Source organism: Danio aesculapii, chromosome 4 (genome assembly GCF_903798145.1).
Source record: "Danio aesculapii chromosome 4, fDanAes4.1, whole genome shotgun sequence".
Lineage (NCBI taxonomy): Eukaryota > Metazoa > Chordata > Actinopteri > Cypriniformes > Danionidae > Danio > Danio aesculapii.
The window spans coordinates 19,837,600-19,857,256 of record NC_079438.1 but is presented as its reverse complement, the minus strand read 5'-3'; the positions used below and the strand labels follow the sequence as shown (position 1 = coordinate 19,857,256).

The window sequence follows — 19,657 nt, the reverse complement described above, 5'->3', positions numbered from 1 at the left end:
ATTTTATGATTTTTTATGATATTTTATTCCCTTATAACAACAGATTAAATTTATAAGACTGACTCATCTGGGTACTAATCAAATTGACTGCTTTTAAATGTTTATATATATCCACATATCTGTATGCTTGGTTGTATTACAATGTTTGACACAGCATTGTGAAAAAATACAGGTTGTAGGCTGGCTGCATTCAGCCTTTTTGTTTCTGTAGGGTAGTTGATAAACTCTTATAATCACAGATCAAATTTTTTTGATTTTGTAGAAAGTAACCATAAAGGATAATATACATCTAGGTGGTTATTCTCAATTATTGAAGTCATTATTTTATATATATATATATATATATATATATATATATATATATATATATATATATATATATATATATATATATATATATATATATATATATATATATATATAATTCAGTTGTTGACAAAAAGGCATAATCATAAAATTTTTGTTCACATGCTAAATTGTTTGTTTAAGTGTTTTTTGTTTAACATGTACATAATTCATTTTCATTATTATTATTATTTTTTACAATTTTGTCATTTTTTATAAAATGTCGTTTGAAGATAAATTAAAAAATATTCTATGGATTCCATGTGACCTTTAGCTTCAGCCTTGCACTCTCCACATTTCTAATAAAAACATTTGAAATAAATAGTGATAAAATGCATGATTACTGTTACCAACTCGGTCCCAGTCATTCCCCTCGCTGGCCAGCAGAGGTCACCATCCCCGGACTTTTAAGCATTACATCATCCATCTAAACTGATTGTGCACACACCTGAACTGAATCTAGTTACGACCCACGCTTCCTATATAAGCCACACTCAAACACCAGTTCATTGCGAAGTCTTGTTTAGCTCCGGCCAGCATTACTGAGCGTTCTTTCCTTTCTGATCTTCTGAGAATAACCCCGGACTGTTTCTGACTCTGAGTTGCCTTCTGCCTGCCTACGACCCTTGCTTTATTCACGGACTCTGAACCACGCTGCCTGCCCTCGACCCAAGCCTGTCTAATGGATTCTGAACTACATCGCCTGCCACTGATCTACGCCTGGTAAATCACTCTGTGTCTGTCAGCCGCCAGCCCCAAGACCATTATTGATTACTGGTGATGTGTGTTCGAACTTTAGTGCGTATTGGATGTTTGTGTTTGACTGTGACTAATAAATACTGCATAATGGATCCCTCCGTGTCAGTCTCCACGTTACAATTACCTCTCCAATTAACCATTTATTTGGTTCCAGGGTTTTGAAGTCTCTTAGATGTAAGGTGTACCTGACACGTTTGTCAACTGACTGGATTACAGCGACCACAACCTCAGCATCTTTTGATTTCCAGAGCATCTTTAAAAAAAATTATAATGAAGTAAGTACCTATCAGAAATTGATGTATTTTGTCCTGCATTTAACAAACTCATTGCCAGTTTAATTCTTTGAAACATTGTTATCTGTAACTGTCCTTAACATTTTTTAAAAGAACAAAATGTTGACCAGTATGTAAGTATATACTATTATTGTTTATTATTATCATTATTGTCATTGTTATTACTAACCTTCACAGTGTCTTTATTTGCAATGTGATATCTGGCCACTGTGACAATCTCCTTATTTTTTTTCTGAACTTGAGCTGTCTAGCTAAACCTTTTGGTGGCTAAATAAACAAACAAGTAATCAGCATTTACATATCATTGTGACACAGAGTAATAGTCTTTGTTTACCATAACGTCATCATCTTTGAATCACTCTTACCTGGGAGGGCTTTGATGCTTCTTTGATAGGATCCGTTATGGATTTTTGCTGACCAGCAAAAGCTTTTGCTCGCTGCAATGACAACCAGAGTGAACCAGCATTTAAATCAATGAAACAACTGAGTAATGCAGAGGTTGTTTATACTGTCATACAATCATACCATAAAATTTGTCTCAGTTTCAACTTGCCCAAAAGTGGTCTGTACCATGCCAATGCCCCTTTCTCTTTTTTTTGACTTGGTCTGCACAATGGAAGCTTTTGATGTCTACAATGACAAGCAGAAATTAAGTATATGAAGCTGTTTAAAAAAATATATATCACTTTTGTTAATACAAATGATATTTACTGTCTTATATTATCTTTGTTACATTTTTAAAATCATATTTATTCTGTAAGAATACTTTCTCGATGGACGCAATACTCACTTTTTCTTTGGGACTAGGCATGACTTGAGGGGTATGGAAGTACTTTGTTTTCATTTCCTTTCTGTCACGCACACGTTTCTTAGCCCACTGCTCTTCACAGTCCTCGAGGCTGTGCTTTTTCGAACTGAAACGCTTCAGCAGAAATCTGTCCGGTAGATTGTGTTGCAGAACATGCTCTTTATATCTGCCCTGCATTGTTGTGTACATTTTTTGAATGAATGTACCCGGACGATGGTGGAGTTTTTTTTTGAAGAATCTTATCTTTCACAATACAAAACCAGTTTTCTGCATGACAATTAGTGTCATGCTCTTTCTGTTGGCTTTTATCTTTGACTGATTCTGTGTCAGGGTATTTTCTAAAGTCACCCAGTAAAATTCCTGACCAAAGAGGAAAAATTGCCATGTAGTTGTTCATCAGAATTTTCAGTATCTCTGGGCAGTGATATTTGTTTGTGTTTGTTTCCTCCTCTACTTTTACTGTAGAGTTGACAGCCTTTAGAACATTGGCAAATTCCTTTGTATAAGGCGACCTGGCCAATATTGTGTTTGCATCTGGAGTTGCATCTGGAGGAATGTAGTAATCCACTGTAATCTCACTGAAAATTTCCTCAGGAATGTTAACCCCACAGATGTAGTCACGAAGTTCGTGAAGACTCTGGCTGACCATTTTGGTTTTTGAAATTGGCCAAAAGAGGTTGCACATATTTTGGAAAATTTCCAATCCTTTTTCCAAACTTGTGGAGTTAATTAATTTTGCCACACAGTGTGTGGCAAACTCCTTCAAGCCTTTGTCTGACGTTTTTCGGCCAATAGCTCCATGGACCGCTTTTATTATGTGTGCCGAGCAAAGATGAATTTTTGTGATTTTATGGAAATCTGTTACGGTTGGATTTCCTTTAATCCAATTGTAACTATCAGCCAGGTAAGTGTTTATGTCAAGCTTATTAAATGACAACAAAACCCCTTGGATCAGTGCCCAGCTGTAATCCACCTCAACCTGGTTGACACAGTACACCGTATGTTTTTGTACCTTTGCAATCGTTTGATGCAACCAAAATTCAATGTTAGGTACTGAGTGATCATTAGTGACCATCTCAGAAACTGGAAGAGGAGGCTTGTCCTTGCCATGTCCTGGTAAGTAGATGCTGTAATACAGCACTCTTTTTTTTGCTGATTGGAATGCGACTTACCACACCCCCAGTTGCATTCAAATGTAAAGTCACTTGAGCTTTTCTGAGATGCTGAATAAGAATGGCAATTCCTGTTTCTGTATAAAGATGCACCCCAAAGGGATCCACTTGAAGCTGTTGTACATACCCTGGAAAGTAACAATATGACAAATCCGTTTCCTTTATTACTTTCTGTATTAGCATCAGTTCCAGCATGACATCATCATGAAGTCTTTGACTTTTATTTATTTCACAAGAGATGACTTTGATAACATTTTTAGTTAGACTTCTTGTGATGTTCCCGGCCATCAACTCGGGAACTGGTGTTTTACTCAGGTTTTGGTAATAAATATTACTTACTCCTTTCCTTACCTCTTTTGCTATCTTGCCTCTCTTTGTGTAACTGGCCTGGCGAGATCTCTTCTCCCCTTTTAAATGAGTAACAGTACCAATTCTGGTGACAAGAACTGGAATATGTTTTTCATCATGTGGCTTCTTTGCGATTCGAAAAATGGGGTTTGCGATTCGAAATTCTTGGGTCCTGGCTTTGTGCTCCTATATGGGTTCTTTTTATGAAGGAACACAGGTGAGTGAAGGGCCGCAGACGCGGGTGCCGAGCCGTGCTCTCCATCGCTCTCCGCCTGGAACACAGGTGAGTGATGGTCCAGTGCCGGGCCGCGCTCTCCATCGCTTTCCGCCTGGAACACAGGTGAGTGATGGTCCAGTGCCGGGCCGCGCTCTCCATCGCTCTCCGCCTGGAACATGGGTGAGTGACGGTCCGCAGACGAGAGTGCCGAGCTGCACTATCCATCACTCTCGTCAGTCAGGTACACAATAGGTAGGTGACAGTCCGCAGACGCTGGAGCCGAGCCGCGCTTTCCATCGCTCTCCACCTGGAACACAGGTGAGTGAAGGGCCGCAGACGCAGGTGCCAAGACGCGCTCTCCATCGCTCTCCAGCTGGAACACAGGTGAGTTAAGGGACGCAGATGCGGGTGCCGAGCCGCGCTCTCCATCGCTCTCCAGCTGGAACACAGGTGAGTTAAGGGCCGCAGACGCGGGTGCCGCGCCGCGCTCTCCATCGCTCTCCGCCTGGAACACGGGTGAGTGACGGTCGGCAGACGCGGGTGCCGAGCCGCGCTCACCATCGCTCTCCGCCTGGAACACGGGTGAGTGACGGTCCGCAGATGCGGGTGCCGAGCCGCGCTCACCATCGCTCTCCACCTGGAACATGGGTGAGTGACGGTATGGCGTCCGGAATGGGTCAATAACCTGACGCTGCAACGTGCACTCGTCTCACTGAACGTGACGTCTGCGTCTGCCACATTCTGTTCAGCTGCCTGAGAACGTGACGTCTGCGTGTCGTCTGCCACTTTACTGTTCCGCTGCTTATTCCAGCTTTATTTTACCTATTAGTTCTCTATTATTGTTTTCACTTAAATCTTCAGTTATGTTTAATTTGCAGTTGAGTTATTTTTACCATTTTTATTCACAGCTTTTTATTTCAACTGGTATATATTTATAAATATTTATACAAATGATATAAACATTTTGGTATGCCATAATTAAATGTCAATTTAAATAACATAAACAATATTCGTACAGTTATAATTTTATGTAGTTGTACAGTTTGTCAAGTTTTGACTGACAGATGTTCTGACATAATTATACAAAAAAAAATTACACCTCAAAAGTCAAGAGCATGCTCACTTTATTATTATTATTATTATTATTATTATTATTATTTTGTACTTAAATGTTTTTGCAGGTACATACAAACTTTGTATTAACAGGTACAGAAAACATGGAAGGGAAAACATTTTAGAGTCAAGGTTTCTCTTAATTCTCCCATATCACCACATATCAAGTGTGTTTAGCACCTGCAGGAAAAGCAGAAAATCAGCCCCTGATGTACTGACAAAGGCCCCTGATCTTTTGGAATGTGTTGCACTTAAATATGTTGTATCACATTTATTTTATCTAAGTAACGTTACTGAAAATTACCACATACATCACAAACATTCCGGGTTTGTGTCGGGTAATTAAATCGTCAGCTGTTCAGCAGTACCTGTTTCTACCGGCAGGTGGGAGTGGCACTGTTGTCACATGGTTTTAAAAAACTCCGCTACTGCACTTCATTTATTCATTGTTTTAAGGAGCTAAAGTTGATGAGGTAATAATATTTTTTTCTCTTTTGCGAAAGTGAATAGTTCTAACTACTGATGAAGCTTAATATTTGTTTCCACAGTATAAAATGTGTGTAGTTTTGTTGAAATAAAATAACTGTAATCGATCATACCAATGTAAATACATGCGAATTAGTCAGTAAAATCTAAATTGTGCTAGCTTTCTAGATATGAAGTAGATATCTAGGCATAGTAATCGAGATATGATATGGCCTGTCACTTCTGTTTCTGTAATTAAATAACAGTGAATTAATGGATCTAGCTTATTATTTTTATAGCTTCATTCTACTGTAACATGCTATATCAGTTAGCAGGGGATTATAAATCCACTTTCTTATTAAAAATACCTAAAATGGCTGTAAGAACACATATAGTTGAACTCAGAATTATTAGCCCCCCCTTACCCCTAATTTTTTCCCCTAATTTCTGTTTAACGGAGATTTTTTTCAACACATTTCTAAACATAATGGTTTCAATAACTAATTTCTAATAACTGAATCATTTTATCTTTACCATTATAACTGTAAATCATATTTGACTAGACATTTTTAAGACTATACAGCTTAAAGTGACATTTACAGGCTTTAAATGCAGGGTAGGTAGGCAAGTTATTGAATAGTGATGGTTTGTTGTGTAGACTATCGGGGGAAAAAATAGCTTGAAGGGGCTAATCATTTTGACTTAAAAATGTTTTTTTAAAAATGCAAAATTGCTTTTATTCTAGCTGAAATAAAACAAATGAGACTTTCTCCAGAAGAAAAAAATATTATCAGACATACTGTGGAAATTTCCTTGCTCTGTTAAACATCATTTGGGAAATATTTAAAAAAGAAAAGAAAATTCAAAGGGGGATAATAATTCTGTATAAAACATTCATTGTCGCAGTCGTGTAAATGATCAAAGTTTTGTCATGTTTATTCAGATCTTATTTTTATTCAACTACAGCAATAGCTGATGCCTTCATCCATATTAGGGATTTCCTGGACTGTTCATCTTCTTTGTGAGGCATATATAATTTCTGCTCAAGTATGAATGAAACGGGCATTACATGTATTTAAAGTGCTACAATGTCCACATCAACCATTTTGAGGAAAACTGAAAAAAAATCCCTCTAAAGTAATTTGTAGTAAACATATTTTTAGCATATAGATCTTTATTGTCATTTTTTTGTACTATTTTTTATAAAGTTGTTATTATATCAAAAAGAGTAGCCTATTGAATATCAATATTTTGCATGGTATTGAATTAAAATATTCCAGTATCTTGACAACACACCTAAAGTAATCACTCTGTCCAACATGTTTGTAGCTTTGTATCACATTGCATAACAACTCACTCTAGAAAATAAATCATATTTTCAGTTTTGAAGACATGCAGAAAAGGACATTTTCAAAAAAAGTAACAAAAAAACTTAAGTGTTGTGATATGGCTTATAACAGACTAGTAAATGAAAAGTGGGTTCATTTATCAATGCTTTTTTCCTTTTTGGTGTTACAAGTCACAAAGCTTCACAATTGATTGTTAAACTGTCAACTCAAAAACCCTTTATTTATTATTAAACCATTTATAATCTTATTATTAACATTACAGTAGATCACCTTATGTAAGTGAGGGTATATTAGTGGGGTGAATTAGAACGTCTTTTTTGTGTGGTTAGGGGATACTTTTTAGGGGCTAAGCCCCTTATCCCTTTCGACCCTAGCAACACCCCTGTAGCAAATGGTTAGGCAAATTTATAAAATTATGTAATTGTCCTTTTCCTACATTATCAATTGCTTGTGTCATGTTGCTCAAAAAGTGTAATTATTTGTTGAATAGTGTAACCCAGTAGTCACCAACCTTTTTAAGCCCAAGATTTCCTAGTTCAACCTTGATGATATGGAAGGTCTACCTAAAGATAAACAGGTAGAAGACAGCTTTTTCCTTAAGCCCTTTATTTCATTTTTTTTGTATCAATATTCTTACACATTCTTCAGTCTGCATATTTGGAATATTTACTCCATCTCTATTTTTTGCCTTTACCATTTTAACCTTAAGTGTGTGGAATATTTTAAATCTTCATGTCTTATATTTGTTAAATACATTAAATTTTAATATGTCACTGTAGGGCTTTTATGAGTCAAATTAAATAATTTACACTGCAAAAAATTTTGAGATTAATGTTTCAAATACATTTTTTAATGTGGTAGAAATTTCATGTTACCAATATAACAATGTACTTTATCAGTATTACCTGATGTAAACTATGACAGTCATTGAACAAGACAGGACTATATGTATATTAATTATTTAAATGTTATAATCACAAATTGACTGTTTTTGAGTGCTTAAACACAAAATTTAATTTTTTAGTGTACACAAAAACAGCAGGTGCTATGAACAAAGTATTTTATTTACCACAATTACTACACAAAAAATGTTTTTGCATGACAAAGAACACTAGAAACAAAAAAGAACAATATACAATGGTGTTGCAAAAAACACTAGAAACAAAAAAGAACAATATACAATGGGGTTGCAAAGAACACTAGACACAAAAAAGAACAATATACAATGGTGTTGCAAAGAACACTAGACACAAAAAGGAACAATATACAATGGGGTTGCCATTAACTGAACTACATTACCCCAAATGTGGGGGCCTGCAAAATGCCCTCTTTCATGTAAATTTCAAAGTCCTCAAACAATCGATGCATTGGCAGCCTCAAAACAATAGTACATGTATTTGCTTCAGGGTAAATTTTAGCATGCTCATTATCCTGTTGATGCAGGAACTCAAGTGCTGGTTCAACAGGGAAACCCAGCCTTGGAATGGAGGTTGAACCTAAAGCAAATGCTAAAACCTGGCTTAAAGAAAGTGGTGACGATGCTCCCTCTGAGAAAAAAAAGATAAAAATAAAAAGATTATTCAGGTTTTCATTTAATTTTAAGTGAAGTTTTCAAACTAATTTCGAGAGGAGCACGTGATATGATTGACCGCAGCTGGCCACTCATTTACATTCACTAGTTAGCCAATCAGATTAACCCCAACTCACTATAAGTAGCCTAGCTAGAACTACTCTCTTATCTTCGTTTTCCGAAGAAACTAACGACAAGTCCGCTCCAGCTCTTCCGAAAGCTACTCACGGACAAACCAACCTCCTACTATTTTTAATCATCATCATCATCATCATATCGTCGTCAACTACAACGAAAACAACAACAACAACAACAACAACGGAGGCGACGGAGATCACAACAGCGCAGCAACGGGCAAGAAAGAAAGCTCCGCGCTCCCCGAAACATCAGCCCCATCTCAACAACACCCAGCTCAGCCTGGAAGCCTGCCCGAGACTGAGGCTCCAGTAAGAGGCCAAAGGCCTAACTACTCCAGCCGGAGCACAATGTTTTATACAATCCTCATCTCCCGCTACTTCAAACCGCCACGTACCTTCTCCAGCGTCATCCTACGTCTCTCGTATCCAACAAACGACAGTCACAGAACTCCTCCAAACTCCTAGACGCCGGAACCACAAATTCCATACTGCCGCAATAAACCCGGAAAGACCTTACGAATCCACGTCTTCACTGACTCCGCCCCCCTAGGACATTACAACCACACGCTCCTGCACGCCCCCTAAACACTACGTACTACAGCCTACAACACTGCGCCACCCCAGGCCACCAAAGAAAGCCCTAAAGCAATCTCGGAATCTCCCGGACAATAACGCAACTCTTCTAGCCTGCAGCTCCCCAATCCAGTGCAAACTCCAGCCCTCCTCTTCCAGCAATCCTTACCACTCAAAACCCTCTTCAAGGAGAACCCTCGCCAAATCTCCTACATTAACCAGCTCATAAGAATTTTCCACCCTAAGATCCACCGGCTACGTACCCGCCCATCTTCCCTGCTAAAGACAATATCACAGCTCTCCCTCCTCTCACTTCTACACACTTGCTACTACTGCGGCGACACGCACGCCGTCAGCCAAGTCTAAAGAAACAAATTACTTGTCAACATTTAAATCTTTATACTGATTTACGTTTGCACCCTGACCTAATTTTTCTGAATTTCTCATTCCAGGTCTGTATAATGGATCCAAGCCCGGTATCTCGGCGCTCCCTTCCCAGCCCTTCACCAACGCTGAACCAGAAATCACAGAGCTATTATAGAGAAAGAGATCGACAATAAATTCATGTTCGATCCCCTCATTTTTGCTGCTTCAAGCACATTCACATTAGCCCTACTGAAATGGGCATTAGAACGTTTCTAAAAACGTCTAATAACGGATCTTTCATCTTCCCATAATTCCGCCTTTTTCAGCACTATTCACCACGCCGAACGAAGATGCCTTAATTACCACGCCATAAACCAAGAAATCTCTTTAATTAATCTAATCTGCTGCAAGCTTGGCTCGCAGTCGACATCACCCCCGCCTTTTAAGTCATTCCTGATATCTGGTATCTCTGATTTCTGGCATTAATCAGACAATACAATTCTACTTCGCAGTCTGTCTAACATTCGGACGCAGAAGTAACCACATTTATACTTCAGTATATATTTGCGGGATTCTCGCCAATAACTACGGCGTTCGCACGTAGTTCATCTATTAGATGTTTACACGTATCTCTTAGTGACAGAGACATAAGTTCTGAAGATATAATATATCTGAAGATATAAGAAAATTTAGTGACAAGTCTTTCTAATATTGGCATTTCCATCATGGAAGAACCTCCGGCTCAAGCACTTCTATAAAATTCCTAAGCATCAATTTGGATTCGCAGAATTGCATACATGCATGCATACCTAAAAATATATATTGAAATTTAGTTCCCTTGTATATTCTTGAAGAGAAAAGATTGCGCTAAGCACAAACTGTCCATTTTAGGACATCAAAACTCACACGCGCATTATCCTGCAGGGACGCCTTTTTTGTCACTCACCTCCTTCAACTCGCAGCATCAGTCCCCGGATTAGATGAGAATATATCTCTATCCGATCTCGGCCATAACACTCGTCGCGCACCGGAGGCACCGCTCAGAGCGGCGACGGGGTGCGCACATGACAAGGGAAAAGAGTCCTGAATTGTGACTAGGCACTGCGGACAGCCCCCGACGCGCACCCTGATAGAACATATGTTCAGAATCCTAAATGCATGGCGCAACGCAGCACGTCACCGAACAGCGCTTAGGCGTGCGACCGGCTTATGCTTTCCTTCCTAAGCGCTGGAATTGCTGCCCACTCATTCATAAACGATCCAATTTCATACTCAGTTCATATCTTTAATACACAGACGCCGCCCCCGCCGTAGGCTTAGAGGGATGTTATCAGGACTGCCGACGCGCTACCAACGGACCATATCGCGGAGAAATTAAGTCCGCCTCCAAAATTCTCAATTACTGTTACAATGAAGCCGCTGTCCACTGCACTAACAAAGGCGTTATCATTATCATTATCACAACTGTTGTACATGTTCCTAATTATATAAGGAAATTGCTGATTCCATTTCTTGCTTTTGTTTCTAGAAACTGGTACCAGAAGCAGAGCCGCACCTGACCTCATCCCTCCTTTGAAGATGACATTCCCACTTACATGATTTGCATCAACACCCATAAATACATTTTAGGAAGTAACCCCAGAAAGGATACCTATCCTTGCATACAGACCACACTCTAGATGCAATGTTTATTGTTTTTGAGTTTCTCAGATGTTGTGAAATTACAGTAACATCTAATTTGATCCCAACATCCACCCCACCATCACAGATCTAACTTTGATTGATGAGGAAACTATCAATCAAGATAAACAGATCAATCCAGAAAGGATAATGCATCTACATATTCAATATTCCCTCCCCCACAAGCCATTCCAAATACTCCTAGCATACATACACTATAAGAAATGCTAAGCTTAAGTCCCCCTGCCCCCCCTTTTTTCACAGATGACTCACACCACCCAGTGACACGCTTTTGGTTCCAAAAACACATCAAAGCAGTCCTCCACCATTCAGGCTTCCCACCAGGATCATACTCCAGTCACTCATTCAGAATAGGAGCCGCCACCACAGCTGCACACAAAGGGCTATCTCAACAACACAAATAAACACTAGGAAGGTGGTCTTCCGATGCCTTCAAATCCTACATTCGGCTCAGCCACAGCCATCTAAAGGAAGCCCAAAGGACCCTCACCAGCAGACACCCTAAACCCAGCGGCCAAGGGCACGAGCCCAATCCAGGGATAAGCCTAGACACAGCCATCCCAGCTCCCAGAGGGCTGAGGAGCTCCTCAGCCACCCAAGGGCGCGGGCACGACCCAGCCACCTAACCCTCCTTTCTTCCTTCTGGCTCTGAGTCGCACTCAGCTTTCTCTCCATATTCACCCACCTAACTCCAGCAGGAGTTTTTCCCGCCCAGGCACCCCCTGTCACTCCGCCCCCCCCCCCCTGGCCGCTGCCACAGAAGTCTTCACCACCCCTCCACCTTTCCCTGACTTCTGTAGGACCCTGCCCCCCACATGGCTCTGACTCCCGCAGGAGTGTTACCCCGAGCTTCGGTTCCCGCAGGAATCATCTCACAGCCCCTCCCCCAACCCTAGCTTTTACATATTATAAGTCATTTTAACAATGACATATAATATTGCCTTTTATTTTTCTCTCTGTTTGATTTTATTTATGTAAATTCATATCTATATGCACCCACGCATATAAATATTAATTTATATATAGCGCTGCCACCATCACGCTCTGTTCCCGCAGGAACACCCCCAGAGCACCAATTCTGCCCGTCACCCTCCAGCAGGAGTCTTCACCTCCCCCTCATCTCTCCCGACTCCTACTGGAGCTGGCCAAAATAGCTCAACCAACCCCGAGCTGTGACACGAGCACGAGTCACGTCACCGACCCTCCCCGGCCCTAGCTTATTTTATTTTCTTCTACATTTATTTTACACATTTACCTTTCATTTATTTTATTTAATTTATATATATGTATATATATATGCACCCTCGCATATAAATATACATTTATATATAGTGCCGTCACCCTCAAGCTCTAACTCCCGCAGGAGTGGTCCCGAGCATCGACCCCCGCAGGGGTCATCGCCCAACTGCCATTCACCCTTCAGCTGGGGCATTCACCTGCCCTTCCTCTTCCCGACTCCAGCTGGAGAAGGCAAATACAGCTCTATCTCCCGCAGGAGTGTCCAGGAGCTTCGACTCCCGCAGGAGTCCAAAAAATCGCCCCCCCCCAAGGCACTAGATTACCCCATTATATATTTATATATCTATATATTTTCATATATACATATATATTTATATATAGCGCTGCCACCTCCCAGCTCTATCTCCGCAAGGAGTGTTCCTTGAGCAATTCACTCCTTTGGAGTCCATGCCCCACCCCAGCCCCCTTCACCCCCACTATCCAGCTGGAGTCCTCACTTGCCCTTCCCCATTTTTACTACCCCAGCAGGATTCCTGTCCACCCCATGGCTCTAACCCCCGCAGGGGTCTCCCAGAGTCTATACTCCCGCAGGAGTATTCATAGCCCACGTCAACCCTGCTCGGGCTCCCGCAGGAGTCTGTATCACCCTTTGCTCCCACAGGAGCCCCCTTTACCTTTCCTTCTGAAAAACCACTATATCCAGCAGCCGGATATAGCCATCCAAGCCTTTTGGGGAGTTTCTTCGAATACACGGCTGCTGTCCCGAGTCTCCTGCATTTTGGGGAGCTCTCGAGAACCACCTGATCTCGTACTCCTCGCATATGCTCTATGGACCAGGCGGGAGCCCTGGGCTCACCTATCTCCGAGCTCAGGGTTCTCTCCCGGGACAGCATGCCAAACCTGCTAACAGTTGTCAAACAATATCTAAGTGTGAACTCTTGAAGTGAAGTTTTCAAACTAATTTCGAGAGGAGCACGTGATATGATTGACCGCAGCTGGCCACTCATTTACATTCACTAGTTAGCCAATCAGATTAACCCCAACTCACTATAAGTAGCCTAGCTAGAACTACTCTCTTATCTTCGTTTTCCGAAGAAACCCCCCCCATCCACCCCTTCTCCTCCTTTTCTTCCTCTTACCACGGGGAGCTCTCGAGAACCACCTGATCTCGTACTCCTCGCATATGCTCTATGGACCAGGCGGGAGCCCTGGGCTCACCTATCTCCGAGCTCAGGGTTCTCTCCCGGGACAGCATGCCAAACCTGCTAACAGTTGTCAAACAATATCTAAGTGTGAACTCTTGAAATATGGATATTCTTACAAAAAAACCATAACCACTTCAGTAGGCATTTATTATGTAACAAATTTTGTTTATGACTGCCCCGATCATGATCAAATTTTTTTTTTTAGATTGGAACAGTCAGTACTTATATGCAGTCATATGTGCTCATAGAACACTGTTTCTATAGCAATCTATGTACTTATAATGTCATGAATTAATAATGTATAATCACAAACATCAAAGAAATAAAGACAGAATCAATTTATTTTTATTTTTCATATATGTGATTATAACCACACCTATAACCATGTAATACATGAAGCTAGAATACATTTTTTTTGAGTGTAAAAGCAGAACATCTGGTGTCTATTTTGAAATATTTTTTGTGCAGATATTCGTGCAACAAAATATAGTGGGGGTCATGAAAATTAGATGAAAATCATTAAAAACACTGGTGGTGGCTGGCAACCTTTAAAAAAACATTGGAGAGGAAAGAAAGCACATAACAATTGTATGTTACAGAGTGTAAACCATGTATAAGGCCATACTCACACTATGTACAGTTGCCTTGAACCGGGCCAAAGCACGCTTGTCTCCCCCAATGGCCCGCACTCACATTAAATTCGGGCCTGGGCATGCTTACGTCATCGTTGCTGCGCTGCTTAGTAAGCGCTTTCGCACAGCACAGAGGTGATTTCTTAAGTTATATCGTTTTAGTCATTTGATATGCAGTGACTCAGTCAACTATTTTGCAGAACAGATTGCTGCCCCGTTAGCAAAATGCAGCCTGCAGGTTAATGATGACATAACTATCATTCCACCCCAAACCACGGCACCTTAGTGAATATAACAATTCAAATAATTAATATTAATGAATATTACACCTGCTCAATGAAAATCAAATGATTCACTACATCAATAAATCTGACATAACTTGATCAGAAATCTAAAAAGGCGAGAAAAAGATTAAGCCATCAATAGAAAATAATACTGTGGTAAAGAGTCTTGCGGGGGCAATATTTATTTTTTATTCCCACTGCAACAGTGCTATTGTGGTCCAGTGGTCAGCACGTTGAGTTACAATGCTGCCGACCAGTGTTCGAACCTCACCTGAATAATTATAATTCTTTTATTATTGTAAAGACATGTAATACTGTTAGGGTTGTTGAACATTTGAAGTTCTAAACCAGCTGTTTTCTTGAAAAAGATGTGATAGTGTCATAAGAAACTGAATTGATATAGTCAGTCGTGAACTGAGGTGGCCCGGTCTAAGGCTTAAACTCCAGGGCTGAAAAGGAGTCCCTCTCCGGCCCTGAGTCCTCGTGCTGCAGGAACAAAATATATGCTAATAGGTATATGCTAACATGCCAATAGGACATTTAATTTGGCAGTAACCTGGGTTAATTGCTTCTGGTAAACTGATTGCCATCACAAAATCGCTTCGTTTTATGCTTGAACAACTAAATGAATGCCAAAGTCTGTTTAACTGATTGTATTAATTACATTACAACATCGATGCTGTAAAGGGGACCGTATAAAATGAAAAAAAAAAAACACAATAAAAGGTCACTGTAAGTTTATCAGTATAGGAACAACATTAGCTTGGCATATACCCTATTATGAGGTTTGCTGAAGGTGCGCAGCTGTCGTGCAGTGAGGGTTTTGCGTCTTAAATAATCTACAACAGTTTGCATTTACTGAACAGCAAGAATGATTAATAAATCCATATCAAACAGTCCCTTATAAGTCACGTCTCGCTTTCAGTCTCAGGCTCTGGCGCGTTTTGCACTCACACACAAGCACTGGCCCACCTCTTCCCGATTCAGCGCACTCACACTTCTCAAACTATCTGGGAAACAAGCCTGGGCACGGTTCGGATAGCATAGTGTGAGAAGGCCCTAATATAACCCAGTGGTTTTCAACCCTGTTCCTGGGGACTTATTATCCCAGAGTTTATCTGCAACCCTTATCAAACACACCTAAAGTGGCCAATTAAGCTCCCCAAGACAGCTTGAAATATGTAGTCAAGTGCACCTAATCCGGTTGGAAATAAACTTTACAGGATACCAGGAACAAGGTTGAAGACCTCTGATAAAACCAATTGTATATTACCTTCCACATCTAGAAGCCAGTCCCTCTAGAAACAAACAATCCTGTTTTCTAGGGTCCTTTTGTTAGTGCCAACTGGTGACAGCTGCGGGATGAAGAGCTCCGCTAAGTCTTTTGCTGTCAGTGGCTTCTCTTTAAACATCAAAATTTCTCGAAAGAGACTTGGATGTTGTTCCAAATGTTGCAGAAGCTGCAAACATTCCAGGCCTTCCTTGAATCTGAAAAAAAAAAAAATATTAATTTAAGCATGAACAAGCTATGGTGATTTTTTTAAAGTCATAGACACACCTCTCTAGCAGTACTACATAAGGTAAGCATAAAAAACAAGGCCTTTTTTCTTAGTAAGGGCTTAGACTAGCCAGGATTAGGCCGAAGATCAATTAGGACATTTAAGTAATTTTTATAAACATGCTTAAAACAATTATTGGTGTGCATCTTGAGACAAAACAAAGGCACTGATATTTAACAATCAATCACTGCATTTTTTTCAGTTGAAACAGCTCAGACTTACTTTTTATTAGAGGACTAGGCTTAAACCTTGTCTGTGAAACCAGGGGTAAGAGTCTTATTTTTGTTACAGACATATTTTTAAACATATCATATTTAATAATATGTCACAACTGTGTAGGGCTGAGACCAAAATATTGATTTCTTTATTCTCATAGATTCAAATGTTTATGAGCTGCTATCCACTTTTAAATCCCTAGTATCAGTCTTGACCCCTTGGCCATTGTCAGATGAATGAACAAAACCTTATAAAATACCTGTATAACATACCATTTAATAAACGCTAATGATCTTTGAGGTTTGTAATTGTTGATATCAAATTTAAGGAATAAATAAATCATTTTGGTAAATTTTTTTGTTTGTGGCATGGCTGAGCAATGTAACTCCTTAGATCAAACAAAAATATACCAAAATGCTTTTTTCTAACGCTTTAATACTACTTACAATGCGAAGTGATCATAAAAGAACATATATATATATATATATATATATATAAACTCACACACACATACATGTTAAAGATGCTGTACAGCTTACCATTTATCATGTCTCATTAATCACACAATCAGCGTTTTAACTGAAAAGATGTCTATAAATGCCTTGTTCATTTATTTCATAAAACTGCTGTCAAACAATATCACAAGATGTTACATTTATCTCAGAAAAAAAAACAATGGACTCGATATTTCTAATTATGCATAATTTGCTGTTATTACCAATAGTATCTGGATGCAGCCTTTATGATGCAAGCTGAGACTGTATCACTCAGCGATGCAGTGTCAGACACAATGCCCTCAATGGAGTGAGTGACTTTACTGTGACGGGTAGGGTTAGGGGTGGGGTTAGGTGAGCCCATTAAAAAGCATTGGATGTAGCCCAGATTGCACTGCACCAGGTCTGCAGCCAGACACCTCTCGTTATTACTGTATTAAGTATATCTGGCAACATGTAACCACTACACATTAAAATTAAGTGTTACTTATTTTCTACTCTTAATATTTGTATGTTCAAATACATTAATCTTTTTTTAGAAAGTCACCATTTCAAACAAATAATAATAAGGAAAGTAATCGCAGTAGAACCATAATGAATAATAATAAAATGACTGCTTATATTTGGCTTGTTTGTGTGCTGTTGCACATCTCTGTGTGTGGATTAAGCAAAGTGAACATACTTTGAGCACCTGCCTGTCAGGCTCATATTACTTTCACACCCTTATGCCATTGACTTTAGATCAGGTCTTTGCTGGATACTGAAGTAGTCTATTTCAGTTGCCACAAAATAAAAACATGCCAACAATGAGCCTTGTGCTATCTTATCCAGACATTTTACATTTAGGGCCCTATCGTTACACCCGGCGCAAGGGAAAACGCAATTGTTGTTTGATAGTTTCAGCTTGGCGCAAGACTCGTTTTGAGCCATGCTGTTTAAATAGCAAATGCATTTGCGCTCATATGTGCGCCCATAGGTGTTCTAGTCTAAAACGGAAGGCATTCTGAGGTGCATTGCTGGCGCGTTGCTATTTTGAGAAACTATAATAGATTTTTCAATAGACCAGAACAAAGCCAGTCTAAAGTCGATCGCAGAGTGCGTTAGTTGTGCGCCTTGCTATTTTGCTGTAAATTATGTTTTTGATGGTGAGGGTAATTATTTCGTGTGGTTTATTATAATATATTGAAATAAAAATAAGATGTTTTTAATTATCGAGTGGCCGTCTAACTAATAACGAATATGATGTGGGACTATTGAAGCGGTGGAGTGAGAGAATTGTGTCACACAAGAGGAAGGCATTGTGTCGAAACGGCTGTGTTTTTGTAACCCTGTGTATCAAACTGTACGAAGCAATTAGTTGATAAGTGCGAATCGTGATCTTTTTAAACAATGCCCCATTGACAAGATTAACACATCAAAAAAATTTTTTTAAAACCGCAAGTGCAAAGGGCACACTTCATTACTCTACTTAAATATAGAACATGACTACATTTTTCTGTTCTCTAAACCTAGGACGACGACTTAGCAAGTAGGCTTACGTAAGTATATACAGCAAAATAGAGATAACAACAAAATAGTGATAATAACAAATATACATGAAAGTTTTTTTTTTTTTGTCTGAATAAACTTACGTTAAACCTTCATTCATTTCTGCAAATGAATGTCAACAACGGTGTGAGGAAGTTGCGTCCTTTTCCGGTTTGTGGTCGGATTGCGATAGGCTACTTATTTAACCCTGCTGCATAAAATGTCGAAATTAACATTGGACAGGTTGCTAAATGGTAGATAATTTAACAGTGACTAAATAATTAATATAAATAATTATTTTTGTAGCGTATTGTTTATTTATTAATTGATGATTTTATTCATGTTTAACTTGTTAAAACCCTGTTAAATTCCTCGCAACAGGTTGTTTGGTCTACACTGTTAAAATCAGTGTCACTGTACAGTCTGTTTTCTAATTTCATATGTTGGACTACTTGCATGTGAAAAAATAATATGTCTAGGCCTAAATAACTTAAAAAAGGACTAGAAATTTTTTTTTTTTGCCATTTTTTTAATTGCAAATAACGTCCAACAACACAGGGCACATCCAAATAATACAAATAATAATTATACTCACAACAATAATAGAAACTTAGCGACAACAAAAAATAGCAAAAATCACAAATGTGATATTGAGTTTATCCAACAGTTAAACAAACATGAAGTTAATATTCCCAGACAACATATAAATAACAGTAGGCTAACGTTTTAGGATTATACACTGTTTTGGTTATTTATTTTTTATTAAATGGTCGGGGTTTGGTTAATAGAAAATATTATTACAATTTAAAATAATTATTTTCTAGTTTAATATACTTTGTTTATTTATGTGATGCAAAGTTTAATTTTTAACATTTTTATGTCGCCTGATAATTCAATGGATTAACGTTGTGCTATTAAATACGTTTTTCAATGATATTTTTACAGGATTGATTGATTGATTTGAATCCTGGCAAATTATTATCAAAAAACTAAATACTATCAACATAACATTATTGCTGAATAAAATATTAATTTTCTTTCTAAAAAGAAAGAAAAAAAATAATAAAATAAGTTGTTTTTTTCTTCAAAGAATCCTATTACGTTTTAAACGTAAAATGAAGACAGGTGCTTTAAAAATAACACAATAATGGTTAACGTAATTTTCTATTTTTCTAATATTTTTACAGCAAAAGTATCAGATCTAAAAGGCGATTGTATAAATAAATAAATAAATAAATAACTTCACTGCTACACGTGAATCACGCGTAACGACTGGCTTGACACT

At 38.9% G+C, this 19,657-nt stretch overlaps 1 protein-coding gene across 1 annotated transcript in view; it reads left to right on the top strand.

The window, feature by feature from the left end:
- Nucleotides 1-19,657, top strand: part of LOC130222025 (NACHT, LRR and PYD domains-containing protein 12-like) — a 272,015-nt gene that overhangs the window by 57,638 nt on the left and 194,720 nt on the right.